Source organism: Geospiza fortis, unplaced genomic scaffold (assembly GCF_000277835.1).
Source record: "Geospiza fortis unplaced genomic scaffold, GeoFor_1.0 scaffold121, whole genome shotgun sequence".
Taxonomy (NCBI): Eukaryota; Metazoa; Chordata; class Aves; order Passeriformes; family Thraupidae; genus Geospiza; species Geospiza fortis.
The window spans coordinates 3,951,003-3,975,137 of record NW_005054346.1 but is presented as its reverse complement, the minus strand read 5'-3'; positions in this window follow the sequence as shown (position 1 = coordinate 3,975,137).

Sequence of the window (24,135 nt, the reverse complement as noted above, 5' to 3'; positions counted from 1 at the left end):
CAGCAGGAACTTTCATAGAAAAACACAGTTGGTTTCATTCTTTGAGCTATCAGTAGCCCTAGACCATGAATTTAAATGTTTACCTAGTTTATTCCTCTTCCATCTTTCTTATTTATACTGGATAGACCATTTAATCTGATTCAGAGTCCAATACCAAGCTCCAAAATAGGCCAGCTGGCAGTATTAAATGCAAAATATAGTTGAAATAAGGGGCACAGTAGGAGGAATAACCTTAAGAATCTGATTTTAAGAGTTGCTTCTGACAAGGAAGTTGCACTCACTTTGATCCTTTCAGCGCCTTCAACAGGCACATGATTCTGCAATTTGTTGTGGCAGTAGAAAAATGACATCCCATGTCAAACACTGCAAGCCTAATTCTGTCATTACTAGCTCACAAAAGCTAATAAAAAATCCAATATTTGAACACTAATGGCAACATTGAAAACAAGTTTACGATCACAGGCTTGTCTTCCTATACTGCTACTGCCTCAAATTATTTTCCTATTCATTGAGATGGAAGTTGCAGCTGAGGACAGGCTTGTAATATAGTGGGTATTGCTGCTTAGCATGTCAACTTCTTGGACCCTCAAACTGAAGGGAAAAAAGGGAGTAATTTTCCTTAGTTTGTTATTTTACTATTTTGTTACCTCTTTGATTTTGAATCCAGGGTGTACATACTTAAAGTCCCAGACATCCTTCTCAACCGACATTGTTTCTGGTAGAAATTCTTCCTTCATATTTCATTGTATTCCAGATCAGAAACTTTACTTTACTTTGAACATCTTGTCTTTGATACTTGTGAAGCTTGTCATTCATATCTTAGTGATGTTAAATGAAGTTGACAGAATTACATACGTGCTTGGGTATCTGCCTGAGTGTGCTGCTTATTTGCCCTGATATCATGTTCATGTTTAGTTAGTGAATTTGCCTTATCTCTTTACCTCTTTGGTATGTGATCACCCATTCTTGCCTTTGTGTTGTCTTGAAGGAAGAATTTTTCTCTCTATACGCCCTCTTGATGACATTTAATCGATTCTGGAGCTCCAAATATGTGTGGTCACTGTTCCCTCTGCTTTCTGCTTCCTTGCTCAAGTACACAGAAGAGACATATCTGATCTGATTTGTACAACAACTCATCTGCATTTTGGTGCATACAGGACTTAATTTCAGACTTCTTCACAGAAAGTGTGAGTACCTCCTACCAACTTGAACTTCAGGCAGAATATACCCATCCCTTTCAACAGCCTGGAACTGCACTTCTTGTGGTAGAAGAAACATCATTTAATTCGATTTCTGAGCATTAGTTTTTTAACTATACTGTTCAAAAGAGAAATAGACAGCAACAATATGAACAGCCAAAACAATCACTATCAGCCCAGTAAAGTGTGACAGCTCCTCTCTGTGATCTCTCACTGCTTTATGGGAATAGAAGCACACAATCATCCAGTGCACATATTGTATATTAACTGAGGAGATATTTTTTGAACAAAAACAGCATTCCCAGTATGTGTTTGCAACTCATTATATCTAGGAATGAAGCCACATACCCTGTTAGAGCTGCATCTGCTACAAAATGCAACAGCTTGTCAGCTTTTTGGTTGCTGTGTGTACTTCAGTCTGGTGCTCTTCTGTCTGGGTTGGACTCATCTTAGACTCTCAGCCTTGTCAATTCCTCTGTGGGATGAAATAGAACTGCATAGGAATTTTTCCTTTCTGCCCCTCCAGCTGGGAATTTCAAGGAAATTATATTGGACTGGGCAAGAAAACCATCCTCCTTCCTGATTTAGAAGGAAAATGAGATCATTACTGCACGAAGGTTCACAGAACCCTGTATGTGCTGCAGTGTGGCTCCCTTCCAGCAGAAATCAAGGAGGAGGATGCAGGAGCATTCCCTAACCCAAGCCAATACCAGGATATGCACACAGAAATGGGATCCTAGAGGAGCTCCTGGGTCTGTCAGTTTAGGGTGACTATGGTAAAGCCCCATACCAATGACACTTCCTCCCAAAAGGCAAAAATTGCCCCCTGGCCCCCACACTAATGACCCAGAGAGTAACACTATCAATGAGGTTGGGCAGCATCTCTGGGGACTTTCTAATCCAGCCCTGTGCTCAAAGCAGGGTCAGCTACACCAGGTTGCTAGAATTTGGCAAAGAGGGGTTTTGGATAACTCCAATGATGAAGACTTGACAACTTGCCTGGACAACCTGTGCTACTTTTTGACCACTCTTGCAGCAAAAACCAAGTTTGCTTTCTATATTTAAATTTGTGGTTGCTGCCTCTTATCTTTCCACTGGATATCACTGAGAAGAGCCTGTATTTTTCTTGTTTACTCCTTTTACTCACCATTATTGAAACCCTCTGGATTGCCCTGCTGTATTATCCCTCTGGAAGACACGGAGTTGGTTATTCTGCCATGCGTGCCAGGGCCTGCAAATACTGATTGTCGTTCTGTAATAAACAGCTGTGAGAAGGTTGCTCATGAAGTTTTGTCTTCTAATCCAGACCCTTAAGGTGTCAGCTGGCTCCTTACCCATCCCAAGTCAATTTCATGGATCCCTATTTCTCTCTCATGTACAGAACAACTCCACTCCTCACCATCCTTCCCAAAGAGCCTTTATTCAGGCACTGTATTGTTCCAGTCGTGTGAGCTGTCTCACCACATCTCCATGACTCCAGTGAAATCTGTACAACTCTGTAAATCCTGTGCCTGCACATAGACCTCTTAATCTTCCACTTTGCTCCCCATCCTGCACATATTAGTGTACAGGCACTGAGAGGCACTCAGTCAGGCTGATTTTCCCCCAAATGCTAAGAGAATTTCTTCCATACTCTGTAGGTACTTTGTTCCCTGTGGGCATGTACTTGGGCTGAACTCCCTTCTTCCCTGTTCTGATGATTAAATTTACACACCTCTCTGCATTCTTGGATTATCAAACCAGTCCACCTCTTCCAGTGGACAATGTCATTATGACCCTCATCTCTTCTAGTTTAAAACTTTTACCAGATTGGCCAGCTTGTTGGCAAAGATTCCCTGCCTCATCAGGTGTCCTGTCTTTTCCTGTCAGTTCTTGAAGATACAGGGTCCAAGAATTCAAATCCCTATTTTCAACTCCAGCTGTGCAAACATTTGTTAATGCACAGAATTGTGGAATCCATCTTATCTTCCCTGGGTTCTCCTTCTCTGGCAGGTCCAAGGGGACACCAAAGAATGTCTGTATCCTTGACCCTCATTCTAGAGCCCTGCAATCACTCTTGGCATATTCAGACTTCATCTGGAAGTGCTATAGGTAGTGTCCATGTAGAAGAACAGTGTGACTTCTAGCATGAGGGCCAGATAAGCCTCCACAGTGTCCCACATCCATGCCCCCAGTAAGTGTCCAAACTCCCTGGACACCAGATCAGGCCAGTAAAGGTACCTTTGTGGCCCACTGCTGTCCCTGGCACTTCCCTTGGTGCTTCGATCAAAGCATCACTAGCTTTGGTCATACCACTGAGGTAGTGTTGGGACTTTGTGAAAACTCCATTAAGATCCAGGAGACCTCTTTCCTCACCTCTGATGCCACACAGACACTCACCAGTGCCCACCACCCATGGGCAGGTAGCTCATCTCCCTGGTCTCAGCCTCTGAAGAGCTGCAGGCATCCCTGCAGCCCAGAGCTGGAATTTGAGAGCCAGGTCTTACCCTCAGGAGCTTAAGATGAGCCTTGAAGATTAAAGTTTGTGTCTTCATACATCCTCACACTATAACAGACCCCAGGCATCTCTTCTATACACACTAATGGCAGAGGATGTAATTTAAACAAATAAAGCGCTTTCAGATTGTCACACAGATAAGGAGGGTATTTTTATCACTAATATGAAGAGCTTGAACAATTGGAAATACATAATCTATCTAAAAAGTTTTGAGTTTTGTTGGTTGTTTTTTTTTTTTTCTCTAGGGAATTACTCTATTAGCTGTCTTCAACTCCTGGTATGTAAAGCTGCAGATAATACAGTGGATCATTGGTGTTTTCTGACAGATGTGTGGTTTTATTCAGTCAAGTTTATTAAAATGCTTAAATGTTTTGATTAGACTAATTGAAATACAACACCAAAATAAACTTCAAAATATTTCCACAAAGCAGGGTGTTATATAAAACTGTCAAAAAGTGAGTTGGCATTGTACTGATTTTTGCAAGAGGGCAAGTACAAGTATTTATTTCGAAGCTGATAGAATACAGAAAGATGATTTTATTCTCCTCTGCAAACCTCCTTCCAGATTCCTAAGTCTCTCACAAAGCAGATGTCATTCAAAATAGAAAACCACTAAAAAAAAGAATCAGCACTCTTAAAGAATTCTGCTATTCTTTATTCCCATTAGCTAGTAGAAAATATGTGTCTTGAATGCTAATTACATATTATTTTCTGAAGGCAGAGGACTTCATGAGGCAGATATGAAACAAGCTGCACAAAAGCACCATGGGATAACCTCTTTGCTTCCAGTGGCTGGTGCTTTTCTGTAATCTCTTCATATTACTGCAGCTGTTATTTAGCCATCAGAAGCTTAAATGACACACAAGAAGCCTCAGGAAGAAGGCTCAGTTCAACAAAATTCTATATTTGGTCTTTTTGGTAAAACTGCCAGTATAAGCATTAGGAGCACTGAGATTCTCAGTTTCTGAACCTCTGATTTTCAGGATGATGTCAAAGAAGGGCAAAGAAACCCAGTGTGCTCACCAAAGAGGTGCCTCTCATCTATGTTATAGCCAGTGTCTACTGAAAAGCTTTTCCATTGACTTCATAAGGCTTTGATAGGAGCCTCCAATGGAAAGTGCAGAGGAATAACTGGATGACTTCCCAAGTGCTGCTCTAGAGCAGTGGATGTGTAATTGCTCTAAAAAACATATGATAGCCAAATTTCTCTAAGAGACCACAATTGATACTACAGGCTGGCTTAACATATTTGTGCCTAAAATTAAGAGCAGAACCACCTATCCTCTCTGGTTTTGGGCCCTTTTCTATGAATTGTTAAGGAAACAAGAAGTTCATATGTTCTTCTCAAAGCTGATACTTGTCTGATGATATCTCTGAGGTGATTGAAGTTGCAAAGGGGAAATATCCTTCCAGCTGCAAAATCAATTCACAATAATGTGCTGGGGCCTCTTGAGGCTAGATGATAGTTTAGGTAAGCTTGATGAGCTGTGTTTTCCTACAGTAGTGCCAGCAGAATTGCACTGATGCAGAGTTGTCCTCTTTGTTTCCTGCACACTTCCAGAAACTGAAGATGAGCAAAAATTAGGACCTCTGAGAACACGAGAGTTGGCTGCTATTTCAATGCTGTAATTTTAAAGCAATACTCAACATAACTGCAGCAGTGGTGCCATTTTATAAAAGTTGTCATTTAACAATAGACTTACCCCAGAGTCACAGAGTCCCAAGTACCCAAGAGTCCACTTGCTGATAAAAATCCTCTTGGTAAAGAGAAACTGCAGTTTGTACAGCTTTAGATCTCGTCAGTGAAATAGGCTTCACTGAATTTCAACACATACCAAGTGTGCATAGGGGAAAGAGATGCACAGATCCCTGACCTGGGGAGCAGAGTTAATTTAACCTTATATTCCAGCCACAGCCATGACAAGCTTGTTTAGCTTTTCTCACTTACCCCATTGAATGCAATTGGAATCAAAACTGATCATTCTCAAGGGCTGCTGCTCACAGCACACTGCTCAGGTTAAGGAACATTCAATTTTAGTTGGTTTTCAAAGGTTTTATGTTTCTCAAAGTCAGTAAAAGGAAGATACATCACAAGGTAAACTAAACATGGAATTCATTACAAATTCCTGTTGAACCCTGGGATAATGCCTAGAAGCTATGAAATGAGTGGTACATGTTTTAGGTCCTTATTCCTCATCTTGGTCTTTTCTCTTTGCAAAACAAAATATGTAGGTTGAAAAGGCATACATGTAGATTTGTTTCAGCACAGAGGAGTGACATGGGATACACAAGAAAATGTTCTCAAACCACTTAAGAGTGTACTGTAGAGTGTGGTGTGGACTTTTTATTTGGTTTAGCGAGGAAGCAAACCAAGAATATGTTGAAACTTCTGTCATGATGTGGCTGCATTGTAGCATGTCAGGAAGATGAACAATGTTGGTTTGGAAGATCTTCCTAAAGACAGTATGGTGGCTTAGATAACTAAAACTAGCCTCTTTGATTTTATACCTACGGTCAAATACATTCCAAAACATGTTTTATTGCCAATGGTAGAAAATCTTCACATGGTACTTCTTTGTTGGTTGACCCAACATAGGCTCCTGTTAAAAAATTATAACCCTTGGAGTCAATTCCCTGGAGAGTCCCCAAAGCATTTCCTGAATAATAATGATGCAATAGTTTCCTACCTATTGATGACTGTCCCAGAGCACCTCAGAACAAATGCTCCCATTCCCTGAAAGCTGCTCAAGTACCAGGATGCTGCTATAAATGGTTGAAATGTGATGCAGTTTCCCCTTCAACTTCCTCCAGATCAGCCTAATGGGGATTAAGAGCCATTAAAGGCTCTTTGCAGCATATGCAGTTGCTATTGATCAGTTGTTTTAGCCAATGATCTGATTACAACCATCTTCTCTTCACAGTGCTTTACTGGCAGAAAGGAACATACAAACATACAATAAAAGGCGAAGAATGAAGGTACCAGACCTTCCTGTATGTGCTAAGAATTTGTTTATTGTAAAAAGAAATACTGCCATTGTTTTTTCCCATGAGTAAAAGTTGCTATCTGCAGTCCAAGAAGACAGTTTGAAGCAAAGTCATTTATACCTGTAGAGCTCAGGGGGTTTGACTTGCCAAAGCGTTGTGCAGTACATTTTGCATTTGCTGTTGAATGGAGGCAGAGCTTAAATGAGATGATTTTGGTAAATGCTTGCTTGCCTTTCACTGCTGCAAAGTTTAGGAAAACTTTTGAGAACTGGGTCCTGCCCCCTTGGAGTGACAAAGCTGCAATCTGCCTGTGCTGAGTCAGACTTCTAACCCCGTGGCTTTTCAAACAAAATGTATTACCCTCTTGGACCACTTAAAAGAAGCCAAAGGTAACTGTGCTACAAAGAACCCATCTGTGGACTCAGAAGCATTTGTGCCAACATTTGGACTCTGAAAGCAGGTGCTGATTGAGCCCTGTGAAGGGTAGTCTGGGGAGAAGTATGCTAATGTTCTGACTCTTCTGGGACTGAACCTTACAGGTTTGTGGAGGCTGTGAAGACTGTGGAGAATGCACAGAGAGAGATCTGAAATAGTCAAAGTCTCATGAGGGAAGGTGAAGCTGAGCAGAGCCTGTCTGGAGAAAAATTATTTAGCATCAGCACTCAGTCTCACACCAATTCTGGTTTTGGTGCCTCTGTTCTTGTAATAGTTTGAGCAATCATCCTCTGAATGATTTCTCTAGCAAGGTGAAGAGGGAAGAAAGGGCACTGAATTGAGAAGTCTGACACAAAAGAAATTCCTGGAAACTGGATCTGAAGAAATCTGAAGATCCTTTGTGGTCCCAGCATTTATTTTGCAGTATTAGATGGCTCTTGGGGAAGAGATCAGGCTTCATTTGTGTGCTTGTGACAGTCTTTTATGTAATAGGGCAGAGTAGGGGTAGCATGTTGGCTCTCCTGTTCAAAACAACAGAACTGCTGACGACCCCTATTTCAGGATGCAAATTGGCATTAGGTTTAAGAGAATTGATTTAGTAGCTCACACGGATTATTTGAGATGGCACAAGGTTACTTTGCTTTTTGTGACTGGACAGGAAATACAATACAGCTATTTATGCCTTCCTGAGAACATAAATAATAATTCACTAAAAAAGTCACAAATTTGTTTGACTATGATGTGTCACTACTTAGGTGGGCACTACTAGTCTCTTGGGAGAAGGTCCAGAGCAGGGAGATGTGTAAATGCCATCCATAAAGTACCAGTACTCACAAAACTACACTATGAGTAGGTGTCCAGGACAGAAATGAGGTACCTGCCTGACAGTGAAAGGATATGTCAGAGACTGAACATGGGTAATTGAAACAAGTTCGAGAGACGTATCTTCCTTTTTGACCACTGCAAAAATTTGGTCTTGATTACTAGAAAGGGTTGGGTGTGTTTTGTGTTTCTCTTAATTTCATGACAAAGGAAACCCATCCCAGCTCAGCTGTGACTCCCTGAAGGACTACAGAGTTCTCCATATTCAGAGGACAGTGACCTGCTTTGGAAACATGAGCATGAGCAGAAAATGATGCTTATGCACCTTTGGAAGTCCCATCATTTATTGTCAACTGAATGATTCCTTGTAGCATTTTATTTTTCTTAGAAATAAAAAAAACTCAAGGCAAAAATAATGGATCTAATTCCCTGGTACCCCGGTGGAGCAGGTTACAGGCCTCTTCTTAGCCCTGATTGGAACAAGTTGTTTCCTGTATGTACAATGTAGATATTCATAGAACATTTCATTGGGCCTTTATCTGATTCTTGACTATTTTTCTCTTTGTAGCCGTTTCCACCTGTAGACTTTAGTTGTGCTAGACCACCGGTTTTGCTTAACTAAAAGATATCAGTGTCCTAGAACCTTGACTGCAGCAGGCAACACCAGAAAGCATGTTTCCTATGAAATGTCCTCAGAACTCAGTAGATCAGGTTTATTTTCTTCCTAGAGCAGGAGAATTCCATGCAGGCTTGAACTGCTGCAGGTATTCCTGCATCACAGAGACCTCCCAACAGAAAGAACAGGGAGCATCCGTGTCCTTGTGGACTGCCACCGGGTTAGAGGCATAACTCCTCAAGAGAAGCTATTTGTTACCCTTGAACTCAGCACAGCAGTGAGCCAAGGATTGTCAGAAATTCCTGCTTTCTGAGATGCTGCTGGCACATAAAACTTTCCTCCACCTTGACACATGGTGAAAAGGTGCAGCTGGAGGGAGCTGTCATGAGGATCAGAAGGAGAAGAGCACACATGATTAGGCTGAGGGAAATTATGGAGGGCTGTTGCAAACACAACAAGTGTTTGGAAAGGGAGTGTACTGTTGTAGACCTCTGTGTGGGAAGGAAACAAAACACTGTGGGCTATCAAGGGTTCAGGTGATGAGACACAGGAAGAGTGAAGGGGGGATGTGATGTTTCCTCTAGGGCTTTCAGCATAGCTTGAGGGAACCAGGACAGTTGCACTGATATGATACATAAAAGAAGCCTCCAGTAAGTTCCTCCTCCAGGACAAATATCCATCACTAGCAGAAAGAATTAATGGATTGTAAGACACTGCTCCTCTCTAGTCAATTGCTGCTACCTACCTAATTGCTAGGGCTCTACCTAATTTTTCCTCTTCACAATCTTGAATTCAGGCACTCCTACAGCATCTGGTTATTTTGTATTTGCATCTGAATCTTATATATTAGGACCATAATAAGCAAACTGTTCTGCCATGCTGACTTGCCTCACTTGTTGTACTTAGGTCATGTGCAGGGCTGCCAATAGCTACTTACTATAAAAAGCTAATAGTCCTTCGTGAGCCATGAGAGGAATAACAGGAATACAGCCTAAACTCTGCACTGCTTGCACTACCCTTTGATGAAATTTTGCCCTCACACCAGGATGGGGAGACCATTTTTTCCTCATTGCAGTCATTGCTCTCCACAGTGAAGGGCAGAATTTTTCAGTGTCAATCAGTCATTTTACTTCTGACCTTGAAAATCTGCAATGCTGCCTACTGTTTTGAAAGTGAAAATCATGATTTTAGTGGCAGAGTTATTTTGCTAATCTTTTAATAGTGCCTGGCAGGATCCTTGTGCTGTTTTATTGTCTTTTCTTAGAAATCTTGGCTCAGAATGAACTATAATTTTCATGATTTTATATGGAAATATGGTCTAAGTCCAAGCTGTCTGCCATTTCCTCAGAAAGACAACTTCTAGCTCACTGCCTTCTTCATTTATTTCATTGGAACCCTGTTACTCAGATTGTGGTCAAATTATTTCTGTCAGAGGTGATAAAAAAAAGTGTATTTCTTTATATATGCCCTTTTTGTTTTGTTACATATTGCAACCCTGCAATTCCTGTCTTAATGCAAGCAAATTTCCAGTCCTGGAGCCTCTTGAGTTATCAAGAAATTTTGGTAGTTAAGCCTTTCCACTTTTAGAAAGTTGGAATACAAATACTTGAGTTTACCCTAGGTGAAGCATCTGGGGCAGTTATGTCTCATCTAATGCTTAATGGTCCAATTGCTTGGTAGACCCATTCATAATTCATCAGGCATCTGATTAAACGTAGTTTAGTCTGACTCATGTGATTGTGTTTGCAGCTAATTTAAAGGCAGAACATCATACTGGCACCACTTGCCAGCATATGCCAGGGATGTAGAATGAACTCTCTCCTGATTAAAATATGAACCCTTTTATATGGTTCCATATTCCAAAAATTGCAAATTCCTTTTTTTCTGGGATAGCAGGCATTTCTATTCACGCTGATAATTGTTTCTTCTTTCCCCTCCTTTTTGCCTTTTTCCTTTCTTTGAAAACTGCAAGAAAGGGTTAAAATGTAAATCCTCCATTTACATCTATTTCATATGCAGTGAACTACGCAATAGATTTACAGGTCCAAGGCTGGGCATGTAAAGGTGACTTGGACAAGTGATAAAAATAATTTCTGTTCTTGAATGTGATGCAAAATACAACAGAGGTACATTCTATTAGTATTCCTCATTTGTTTTCTAGTCACAGCTCAGTATTAGACCTTATTGAGCAACCTGGTTTAGTGTGAGGAGTCTCTGCCTATGGCAGGAGGGTTGGAACCAGATGATCTTTAAGATCCCTTCTAACCCAAACCATTCAATGATTGTAAGATCATTTCCCTGGCTTTGTAGCAAGTAGATTGTAGCTTTTAGAAAATGTTAAGTGACTGCAGAGCACTGCAGTTTTACCATTTATATAATGATGATCTTTCTTTCTTTAATATCTTAACACAGGAAGAATACTAACCAGTATATATATCTCTTGAAAAGTTATACAAAATGGGATAACTGACAAAATATTGGAGTGAAATAGCAACTAGTCTCAGCTTCATAAAAAGAAAATGAAGAGCAAATCTGGCAATTAATAGTATGAACATTTAATTGCCAGCTATCATATTAAATGAAGATGTAATAGTTTTATATAGCCTCACAAGGAGAGTTACCCATAAATAATTGCATTCATAAGGAAATAATTCTTATAGGTAAGTGTGATGACCTTTTCATAAAAGCTTAAAGGCTGGATGTGTTGAGGGAACTCACTGTATGTTAATATGGAGACATCAAATCTGGTCTTCTGTAAAGTCTGAATTTTGTGCTTGAAACAGGAAATCAACTTTGTTTTGTTTGAAAATTATACTTTATTTTTCATTTATGAGCATAAAATACAATTTCAGAGAATTCCCAAGTAGATTCACTAATTAGAGTTAAAGAATCCTTTTAAAATTCCCTTTAAGGAAAGATATCAAATCTTTCTTTGTTGTCCTGAGGGATCTTGATAACACAGACTCCTCAAATTCTCTACAGAAATAAAAGCCACTAGAATATTATGCACATACTCCATTTGAAGATTTCCTTAGGAGCAATAATATCGCTACATTCATAAATCACTTTTGCCTATCACAAGGTTAGCACATAAAATATTCAGAAAAACTAGCAAGAAATTACTGTCTTTCAAACCACTGCCATTTCCCATTGTTCACAAGCATATGACCAGAGTTAGAACTAAGCAGAGGTGAGCATCTCCACCAGTTTTAGCCTAACAAGTCAGGGGTAATTTGTGTTCATTCTCATTGTATGTGCTGCCCATCAATGGGTTCTAAACCATATTGTTTTACAATTATTATTAGAGATCATGCCATTTACAATTATTATTAGAGATCAGATGATGAAGGTAGACTTCCATATTACTCTGTCTTGAGAAAAAGCCAATAATTTTTTAGACTATGGATTAAGAACATAACAAGAGGGAGTGGATGGAGGCGGATAAGGGATGGAGGCAGGGAGGGAGAGAGAGAGATGGAAAGACAGAGAAGAGTGTACAATCCATATATTGATGGTACTGCAGCACAAATGCTTCAGTCATCCTTAGTGGTTTGACATGCACATTTACTGAGGAAATTAATGAATGGAGTCCTGTGCTACCTGAGAAAGAAGATCTCTTTGGGAGGAGTACTAGCTGGTTAGACTTATCCTGTGATAAAAAGGTGGGACAGGTGGGACTGAGTATTTGCACTGCTGATTGAATCCTGGTAGCTGTAGCTGTATACCAGGATGAGTAAAGGAAAAAAATGCTTCACTGGCGTCTTTGTAATTTCAAAGCAGAACTCAGTTTCGTGTGTGTTCTGTGTTCCTTTCAGTAGCTCTTTGAGACTGGTTGTAAAACAACTGTTTGATAACGCAGATGTTAATGGAAAACAAATTCTGGATAGCTAGATAACAAAAGAGGTTTGATTCAATGGAAGCAAGACATTTAATTTGGCATCAGACTCCTCTGTGGGTGGCTTGGAAGAAGGACATTCTCCAGTGAGAGAGCAGAAAAGGTAGCACATGACATTGACATCCAGTTCTGTAAAGGAACACCACGATACATTTGGAAAAGCAATCAATAATCAATGTGCTTCTACAACATATATTCTACTTTTTCTAATAAAATACAGTGTTGCTTGGACTGACTTCTTGCATAGTTTGTCTTCTAATGACAGTTTTTACCTTCCACTTTTTCCATGGAAATATGAATCTTTTGTTCATACAGCTTCTTTCTCAGCCTCCCAGCCAGCGCCTCTGGAAGGATAGCTTCGTGCTGCTGCATTTGCTTTTTGTGTGGAAAGAAAGTGATTTGCTTTTTGTATGCTATTTATAGAGAGCTTCTCCACAGAGATGACATCCCCTCCCCTCCTCCATGGCTCTGAGCATCCTCGTACTGCAGCTACCCACCACCTGATGTCCTATTTTCTCATTGGCTCGAGCTGTTCCCAAACCTTGTGACTCCTGTGAGCTAACGCCCAGCTGTACCGGCTCTGAGTCTCCTGCAGCGAGGCATAATCTTCACTTTCACTTCTATCATTTGTCCTTAATGTGCCAAGGCATCTGAACAAGTGCTTGCATTCATTCCCAGAGACCCTTGTCCCAGCTTAAGCCCGCAGGTCACCATGGAAATAGATGCATTCCTTGTCTTGCTGCGGTGGTAAGCAGCTCTATTACGAGGTCTTAATAACTTGCTGCAGGACTGTAACTCATCTCATCACACCTGAGACAGACATCTTATATTCAGATGACCTTTTATTTCCTGAAATTGTAAGTGCTGTCTCACCCTACATCTTTTGTTCAACTAAAAGTCAGGCGACCGACTAACTTTCTCAATGGGATTTCCCTGTGATTATAAAGCCAGGTGACTGTGACAAGGTCACCAGGAAAACCAGTCTTGTGATTTCAAGCTTGACAGAAACCTGGCAGGAAATGCAGATGAGAGAAAGGTCACACTTAGGCAATGATAACCTTAAATATCAGAGACTGAGCTCAGAAATTATTTTTTTTCAGACCATCAGAAGGGTTCATGAAATATGTCTGTTTGTTCATTCCTCCAGGAGACCCTCTCTGTTCTTACATCTCAGTGTGTTATGATAAATAATGCATTGCCTTCCCAATAGCCTTGATAAAACTGCTTCCTTAACCATATGAGGAGTACGTTTCAAAAAGAGAACAAGCAGAGCACAGAGATGGAAATTAACCCCAGGACCGCCAGCCTCCATTAGCAATAATGGTGTCTGACAATTTCGGGGTTAAATGAGAAGTAGGTGCCTTTTTACTGAGTTCTGCTCTTTGTTCTTGCTTTAGTGTGTGTCATTGTGGAGACTGTCATGTAAGGTTAATGACAGCCTCTCATTACCCTTGTCAAATATGTAATAATGTGGCCCAACAACAGGGCTGAATGGCTCCTGCTTGTCAGACCCCTATGTTTTGCCTAGCAGATGGTCACTGTGTTTGGAGAGGCCCTCAGATCCATCAGTGCTATCCTGAACACGTGTGTGAGGGAGGCATTTTTCCCTGATGGGACAGTTCATGGATGGAATACTAATTTGGCACAGCAAGACAAATGAGGATTTATTTATTTTTGTTCCTGATAAAAATATGTTGTGTTCCAGGGAGGAAAGGGGAGGGAGAGAGAGGCAAACCCCCATTTCTGTTGCTGCCAGCCCCTCTTTCATTGTCTGACTCCTTACACTGGCAAAATTGCTGCATGGTATGCCTTATGCTAAAAATATGGGCTCTTCAGCTACAGCATAAATGGGCATGGAAATTCAGGCTTTGGTCAACTTTTGATTCTGTATTTTAAAATCCAACTCCTATTCTGCTACCTCTTAAAGGGGAGTGGTTGCTTATTCACTGCAAGCTTTAGAGAGGCATCATGTTAACATATCCCCTTGATATTGCCTCCCTAGTTATTAGGATTAAATATTTATATTGTGGTAGCTGACCCTCCTGTGTTAGGTACTATGCAAACAGAAAATATCTGTTCCTTCTCAAGGGAACATAAGCCTCTTTAGCATGAGGCTGGTGCTGTGGAAGGCAGTGGTTTGCATTTTTAGCTGTATCAGTAGTCTGCTCTGAAAGTTGGTATCAGCCTTTGGCCATGCACCTATATCTATTAAACATAGAGCCCTTTGCAGCAGGAACTTACTCTCTCCAGAGTCTTGGGCTGGGGCTGCCTCAGACAGGTACAGAGTTTTATGTGGTTTTAGTTTTTTAAATTATTACTTCCCTTTCTTCAGAAAACATTTTAGCTTTTTTTCCCCCCTTTTTCCCTCCCCCTTTTTTTTTTTTTGCATAAAGACAGTGCAAAGTGATTAATATCATATTTCCCCATTTGGGGAACCTTGCAGTAATGGAACTCGATTGTTCTTTGTTGAAAATGCCTAATATGAGCAGACTGCACAGCCATAAAATAATGCTTTATCTGATGTGGTTACGTATAATTCGTCTACATCAAGGAGTGGGATTGATGTGACTAAAATTAGAGTAGTTATAATGGTGCAAATGTTCTTAATGTAGAGAATACCTCAGTCTGCAGAACAAGAAAAATTTGTTCTAAAAAGAATAATCAGCTCTATTTGTTTCAGAGGGATGTTAACTCTGAAACTTAAATATAGCACTGCAGAAATAAACATGGTTAACTACTTCACTACTAAACCATATAATGGAGATAATCCCTATCACAAAGAGCTTTTTTATTTTCCTAAGAAGTAGATTCAAAAAGCAGAGTACAAAAATAACAGTGGGAAATTGCACCGGTTGCTTTATGTCATTTTGTATTACAATTAATATAACCCTCCACCAAATTTTAGTTACTACCATCAAAGTAATGCAGATTTCAGCAGCCAGGCCAGCTTGTTGCAGAGTTCATATAACACATAATCAAGCCTACTCTGGTCCAAGAAGGAAAATTGAAAGTAAAAAAAAAAAAAAAAAAAAAAATTATCCACTGTTTCCCAATCAAAAGATATGAAAAACTCACATGTAAAATGCTAATCAGTTCAGAAGTGTAAAGAAAACAAGGCAGAAAAGCTACTTCAAGAGTGTCCAGGGGTCTTTTCAGGAGGTTCAATCTATTCACTCAGTCATCATTTTCAAATCTCATTGATGCTAATTCTTTTTAGCAATGAAGTGATTAATTTTCCGTCCATAAATGATTCTGGTAAAGATAAGATCCAAAAGTGCAGGCCTAAAGTGGTAAAGCACATACAGCTTAGTCATCTCATCCTTTGGGGCTGTGAGTGTGCATCTGAGAGACTGAGAAGGACTTTTTTCCATTGCCAGCCTGACAGCAGGCTTTTAAAAAAAATTCCGCAGTCAGCAGACTTTGGTACTTTTTTAAAAAGACATTTACTGCGAATATTACTCAAGTTGGCAGAGTTCCCTTTCCTCTCTACCACTTTTCTCTTACTGAAACAGCAAAGAAATGGGACAGTTGTGGTTATTAGGTAATTCAGGAGACACCTGCTTCTTGATACTGATGGTTTTCCTCACAGAAAGGATCCTAAGAATAGAAGATAAGAAATCATGTGAAGCTACCAGGGCTTCCTGAGGGAAAACAAATGAGGAATAGAAAGGTTGCAGCCTGTGAGTCAGCTTTCTATAGTGCCCACACACATGGTGATGCCCTGTGCCCTGAGGGAATGGGGCACCAGAAAAAATAATTGTTCCTATGTAGTACGTCCACCTTCTTAAGTAGACCAGTGAAATACAAAAGTGTAGGGCAAGCCTGCTAATTAGTATATGTAAAGGTGGTAAAGGAGCAAAATTATGTAAATCAAGATGGCAATTAAAGTCAAAGACATCCTCAGCAAGTATCTGTGAAATTAGCAGATATGTAATGAAGTCAATAGCCATCTCTGCTGATTTTATCAGATGGCACCTTCTGAGGCAAAGCAAGGCAAAATGAGCATGGAATCTAAAACTCTCCTCTTTTTTACAAACCCCTTTCTAATGCACATTGCAGGTTAAGCTTGTAATTTTTTTGTCTCAACAGTCACTTAGTTAATGCAGAGGAGTTCATGACCTTACAAAATCCTGAGAAATAGACAGCACTCACATGGGGCCCATATTTTAAAATGAAAGCTCCCTGAATTATACGTAAAAACACAAACCTGGCAACACGCAAATTTTTTGGCTGACCAGGAGAAGTGGTGAACACAGCAGCATGTCAACAAAAGCCTGGGCAAGCAGTGTTATTTTTTTCTGTTAAGTATTAGTAAGAAATTGGATTGCTAAAGCATTGCTTTCTCCAGAGAATGGGAGAGAATGATAAGAAGGCAGAAATGATGCAGGAGTGGCAAAGATGAAGTGTAGAGGAAAGAAGGATAGCTTCTAAGCTCCCAGGCTGTAGGGTGGGGTAGGAAGCAGGGTCTGTAAAAGCCCTTCTGGCACAGAATTAGAGTGGCATCAAAATGTAACTCCAGCTATGAAGAACAGTCTAACTTCAGTATTGAGATGCACAGCTGGTCACTCCAAGGTAATTAAAATGAATTGGCTGAACTTGTTTATTTGAAAGAAGCAGGAGGAGAAGTTCTCTTTAGGAATTCAGGTAAAGTTTGCCTCTGCCTGGGAAAGGTGGGGGGATTGATTTGACAGATAGAATATATTATAGTTCACTGTTTCAAGGGTATTGATATGCTGGAGCAGACTACATAACCTGGAGCTACACAGATTATTTTTTTCCTAAACTGCCTGTCTTCTGAGTATGACATGAGAAAGCCATCAAGTTATTTGAGGGTCAATAAGCTAGACTACATATTTATGGGTAGTGAGCAAAATATTTTCTGAAGTGTTAGCTTCCTGCACCCTTACAAAGTCCGATGATGAAAACTTTTCCCAGATAACTAAAGCTTACATTTTGAAAAATAAAAAGTTTTCTTTGCTTCTTAACTGTCATTTAATTATGGCTGAAAACAGCAAAGTAATTTGTAGAGGTGCAGAGCATGTTTTTTTTTGAAGGAACTGGCAAATTTAAGACTCTACTGTACAGCAGCACAGGAAAAAGAGCAGTGCAATCTCCTCTATTTGGAATGGCCATGATTTAATTGGCTCCTACTGATCCCTTATTAATTAAAAAATATTGTAGGCTCTTTGAAGCCTTCATTGCTTCCTGTCTGAAAACAAGCTTGTCAATCTTGCCCCCTTTCTGCATTATCATACAGTGAGTGTACAGATTTTAAGAAGTCTTTGTGTTTCTTCCCTCCTGTGCTTATCCCAGGATTGAAAGGGCAGCTAGGAATTAGAAGCAGTACTTCCCGGGTTGCACATGATTTTTCCAACAGCACCATAGAGCTACAGGCTTTCCCAGTGCCTGTTCTTGAGTATCAAATCCAAGTTTTGTGTAGTTGGGATGATTTCCCTCACCAGAACTTAATAGACAAAAAAAAAAAAAAAAAGCAGCCATTCCTAATGAGACCCAATTAAAAACAAAATTCAAATTCACAGCTCTATTTCCTTGTGTGACCTTCGTGTCAGGCTACTGCAAATGGTCATGGTCCCTAGGAAAAATGACAGACTGAGCAAAGTGGCTGAACAAAAGAGACACATCTGTCTGCTGTTGGTAGGAAGAAGGCACACAGCCCATCCCCTGCTGATGGTCCTAATGGTGCACCACAGCTTCTCTCAGAGGCAGACAGAAGCAGCATAAACAAGCCTGACTTTCCCTGAACTGCTTCCTAAGTCAGGATGCCCTCTCCTCTGGGAGGAGCTCTGATATGGCTTGTGTGCCAACTAAACAATTTGGCTCATACAGTGATGTTGGTACCTCAGTACATGCATTTGGTTTGGTTTGGGTTTTTATGCTCTTAATATTCTTTTGAGTTTTCACAAAATCTCTGCTATGTGTGTCCTTTTTCTGGAAAATATGGATAAGCAAGATATCTATCTGTACAGACAGTTTTTATTTTAATTCCCCTGCTACTGGTAAATTTGATTAGGAGAAAAAAAGATGCTGAACAAATATTTTAAAAATCTGCCAGCTGATTAAATCACACTTTCTCCCTATCTTCTTGGCAGATGAGGTTGACTTGGGCATCATTTTAAATCTTCTAGTTTAGATTATGATCTTTCAAATGGCATTAGGCTTGCTTTGATGTTCTGTGTGAGTACAGGACAAAAGCCTGGGAATTAAATGATTGCTCGCATTGCAGCATCATAATAAAATAGCTTCAGACTGCAACCAAAAGGTAGCAAATGGATCTTTCCCAGAAATGCTCACGTTTCTTCATTGAATCATGTCACTCATTCTCCCAGAAAAAAAAAGTAAAAGTGCTCAAGGCCTCAAATTAAATTTTTTTTAACAGGGATGGGAGTGGTGTCTGGGGTCTGCTTTTCTTATCAGTTTCTGGCACTGTTTCAAATGACTATTTTGAGATACACAGGAAAGCTTTGCTTTCAGAAGTTGAAATTTTACCATTTTCCTCTGGTTGTGCCATTTTGGAGTCCTGTAGGAAAAAACTTCAGGTATGTAAATCATTAACGGGTCAAACCATTTAGTGGGTCAAACTTTCCCCACTAAAAATTTTCCATCACAGGGGTTTCCTTGGTCGGTTGGAAGATAGCTGCTGTGTGAAGTCATAATATTTGTCAGGCCAGATATATTGAGAACAAAATGAAATTAAGAGGGTTTACTAAACTGTTGCCCATCTGCTGAGCTATGGTAATTTTCCATTCTTGGCCCATTCCAGTTGTGAGATAATATGGTTTAGCATTAACCCCTTTCAATTAACTTTAAATTGAAAGTTCAGTTAAGTCACATCACTTTACACCTGGGATGGGCTAACTGTACACTCACAGCCATCCACCGGTGATTCCAGGAGCTCAGCCTGCAAACAACAGGCTGACAAACTCCTCAAACATGGGCATGCACTCAGGTACCCTAGGTCACTCTCCTAAATGACTCTGAAGACTCTGTTCCTTTGATGAGGAAGTCACAGTGTCCTGTTTGGAGCCAGGGATAAGGACAAGGCGTAAGGGTGGCACGCTGTTGCTGCTGCTGAACTTCCAGGGAGCACCTTTCTGACCTAGCTGTAGGATTACTCTGGTCTGGAGCACCTAGTCCCTGACTATTTCCATAGCAGCTCTGGAGATCATCAGAGCCTGGCTAAATTAATCTGAGATGCAAAAATCTGGTCAGCTTCATGAGCAAATCTAAGCTTTTCACAGCCCCCTATGGAGAACTCCGGAGAGTCCATATTGTTTGTGACTGTTCTAATCAGGCTTCTTTGGAGGTTGTAAAAGTGTTACAGTTCCATTCTCTGATTTTCTCCACATTAAGATAAACTTATGTGTAAACTTTCATGCCCGTGGTTCATTGATTGCAAGCTGATAAAACCGAATGAATATAATCTGTAAATGACAGTAAATATCTCAGTTAAGACAACTTATCTTTAAGTAAGATATTTTTCCCCCTTTAAATACATTTCTGTGTCATTCTGAAAGGCTCTATTTATTGATTCATACTTTGACTGGAAGAAATTGCTGTGGATAAGGTGAAGAATAGAACAAAACTGAAGGATAAATATAAGAAAATTAGAGGAGGAAAGTGAGGGAGACAATTTAGGGAATCAGGTTACTTAAAGGAAGAATTTTAAGAGAAAAGCAAATAACATGTTTTTACTGGCTGCCAAATATGAATTTAATCCAGAAAAAAAAAGTTGTTAGGAACAAAGAAATATGTATTTTAGTTTGTTTTTTTTTTCCTGTTAACCACCACAATATGCTTTGAATATGACTGCAGTCCTGCCTAATGTGAAGTATACAGTGATAAAATCTCTTGGAAGTGATTCAAACCCTTGAGAAAACAATTGACAATGCTATAGTTCAGCACCTTAAAGTAACAGAAATCCAAACAACCCGAACCTTGCGAAACCAGGTTATAGCTCCTATAAGCTTGTCCAGTGAAAGAGATTTCATTTTGAGTCGCACATCAAAGCTGCTTTGAGATATGTTGTATGTAAACATAGGCTTGCGTTTCAGCTGCTGTAATGTGTTTCAGCTTGTGAATTGGTGGTGGTGGTGATGGTCTCTGCAGCACCTGGAGACGGGAGCCCACGGAAATGCCTTAACAGGCGCCATCCAGGGGAGGGCAGTGAGGCGCAGAAACGCTGCTGTGCACATTGCTGCGCGCTGTGCTGCAGTTTGCTGGCTGCTTGCTTGATAACTGGCAGGGAATTCAATCCAAAATTGACAAGATTCATGTCTTCTGCAATGCTTGGACAGCAGGGTCCTGTCCGTTCCTTTCCTCTGCCAAGCAGCCTGGCACAGAGAGCAGAGTGCAGATGGAGCGGCACAGCTCACCTGGGTGCTCCAGACACTCATATCTGCAGTCTTACTGAACTCTATTTGTCTTTTTGCTGGTATTTTCCAAAACTAAAAGCTGGAACTTAAAGCACTGCAGCCTTTACTTCAGTCTCCTTGACAGCATAAAACCAAAAAAGGATAAGTATCGCTTTGCAAGTGACAATTGAATTTTATAAGAACAGGATATAATTTGGCACATAGTAACAGCTTTAATTTATCACAACATTGTCTTAAGAAAAATAACACAATTTATGTACCAAAAACAGTCTAAGCAGTTTGAAACATTATACCTTTATCAATATTTGTTATATGGTGTGGATCTACTTTTTCACTGTTCCTTACTTCTGTATTTGGCCCTGTATAAAAAATATTTGTGGCCAAATAAAAAAAAAATAATAAATTAAGGGCTAGTTCCAAAGAGAGTAGCAAAGTTAGAGACAGAAAGAAGTTGGCACGGGATAACTTGGCAATGGGACTTGGAGCTTTCGGTCTGTCTGAACCTTGCTGATGGGAACTGCACAAATGGCTAATAGGGATAAATGGTTTGTGCTCCTCATGAAGAAGTGGAAAAACTGCAGAGTGCTGGAATATGTGGTGTTTTCTGAGGAAGAGCTGGAAGCAGGAAAAAAGGACAGGTTTGTGGAAATAAAGAGAGAGGTGGTTAAAATGAGATTATCAATGATGATACAAAGAACCATTGCTGTCTCTGCTGGGTTTTCTTTGTCTCATCTTCACTGAACAAAAGATTATTTAAAATGAAAATGTTGATTTAAATGCCAATTTTCTTTTGATTAATGCAATAATTCTCAGCACTGGGTGGGTTAATGGTTAAATATGAATAGTTTCCATGGATGATTAGAAGGTGAGAATGTTTAGAGCTACTTGCCAAAATATTTTGTGACCAATAAAATCCTGTGGAATAGTTTTGTTTAAATAGGCAATACAGACTGCTACACTTTGCAAGTTTCAAGGTAACTTCAGTTTGTATTTGCTGTAAGCTCTGGTTCAGGCCTATCTGTTGTGATCACGTTTTATTTATCCTTTTTCTGAATGTTTTACTTGTTGATAATTTGAATTTTAGGCTTCATGACTTTCATATTGTAGCCATAATGGGTAAATAATTTAGAACCTGTAATTATCAATACTGTGACTTATTTTAGTGCTTTGGAGACATGCACTTTTGAAGGCTAAAGCAGAAAGAAAAAGACATTGCTTTGCAACATATATTGATCACAAGTATGTAATAACATCTCTGACTCTGAGGACATTGCTGCTTGCAGTCAAAACCACAGTTTGCTTTTAGCCTTATCCAAACAGCCTATTTAGCTGGCAGGTGAATTGGTCACTGCCCTTCTTTTTCCTCCTCAACTTCTCAGTGCAGTGTATTAACCTCATGAACATGTTAAAACATTGTTGATTTCAATTTAAACCAAAAAAAAAAAAAGGCAGCAGGGAAAGTTTTCCAACTTGGTATCTCCTTACCTAAGCTGACCAGAAGATTCCCCAAAGTTTGGGGAGACTGGAAAATAAAATTACCTGTCCTAAGCGAAAAAATAGTCATAATTCCTGACGCAGACGCTGCTCCTAGAGCCTAAAGTCAGCTCTACTTCCCCTGTGCCAGTTTCTAAGGGAAATAAAAATCATGCAGTAGAGCACAAATGTGCCCTGAAATTTTAAGGACGATCTGCATTGACCTTTAAGCAACAGGAACACGGTGGAAGAACCTACCTACCAACAGGCAATTATAAACCGCCTGGGATCCAAGGGGAATTCAGCTGTGGTTTCCTGCCTGCCCCTTTCCTCTCTTGGAAGCAGCCATATTTTGCAGCATGACCCTGACAGGGAACACTGTAGGGAGGTGCAGAGAGGCTGAGCTGAATTGCTGCTGTGGTGCCACAAATAAGAAATCTGCAGCTCAGTTGCTGCCTCTGCCTGGTGCTTTGTCACTGCACGTAATAAAGAGAATTTTCTTTTGCTCTCAGTAAATTGCTTGCTGAAGCTCTGACTCTTCCTGGATTTTGTTGACACTGATGTGTCTAATCCTTCTGAAGCTGGTTATACCCTAGTCTGGGAGAATAAAAGTTTCCAGCATGCCCATTCCAGCAGGTCAGGAAGAGAAGGGCAACAGAGCAGCACTGCAACCTCTTGGGAGTGAATGGAGTGATGGCAGGGGTGAGGGCTTCCTCAGGAGAGTTGGGCAGGCTGTCCTGCCAGGACCTTTCTGCACATATCTGGGGGCTGCTTAGTGATGCATCTTGCCAGCCAGTCCCTGTCCTTGTCCCAGTTCTTGGCACCCTGCTGGCAATGTCTGAGCGCCAGGGTCATGTCTGCAGAAGCACACGAGCCTTCCTGCACTCAGAGAGGTGAGATCTGAGCACACATCACATCCAGGTGACTTGATTTAACCTTTATTTGTTCCACAACGCTTTGTTGCAGGGGATACACCTGGCAACACCTTTCTTTCATTTTATTCTGGGACAGGTGCAACCTTGCAATATGTACTTCATGTTGCCTTTCTTTTTCACAGTTTTAAAATAAGTTCATCAGTTATATACACAGTCAAACAATTTCAGAATAATTTTGGTATCTTCCTCTGTAAGGTTGTATCCTGTAACTCTTTTTTAGAATTATTTTTCTTGTGCATTACAAATCTGAGATTACATGCAGTGTTTGCATTAATTTACTTTTACTCCTGTTATTTATTCCATGTAAGACTGGAAATTATTGAAATTATATGCCCTTTAATGTCACTGGTATTGCATTTCTTTAGCAGTCAGGCCCATACTGTATCCATTCAAATCTGTTACCTGTGCCACTCTGGGCAAAAAAGAAGGGAAGAGATTTAACAAGGACAGCTGTAATTTTCCTAACAGGGTAGAAATCAGCCAGTTGGGAGCCCTTTCTCAGCAGACACTGACAAGACACCAGAGTAGTCTCTCCTCAGGTGAAGGCAGCAATCACACCCCTCGCTAGCGCTACGGCGTGTCAGTGCAGTGGAAGATGGCGAGCTGGAGGCTGCCAGCCTCCTCTATTTATAGCAGCAAGAGCTTCAGGGTGTGAGGCAAGCTGTTTTTAACACAGTGGCATTTTCTTCTGTTTAATCATGGAGTGGCATAATTTTTAGAAAGCCATTACTTCTTCGTAGAAAAATTAGGCTTCTTTGCCTAGTTAAATAATAGGTATTTGTGAATTAAAAAAAAATCATTTCTCCAAGATGTTTTAAAGGCCATTATTTTGTCTGGCAAATGTAGAAAGGAAAATCAATATATAGCATCAAAGACAAAGAGGAA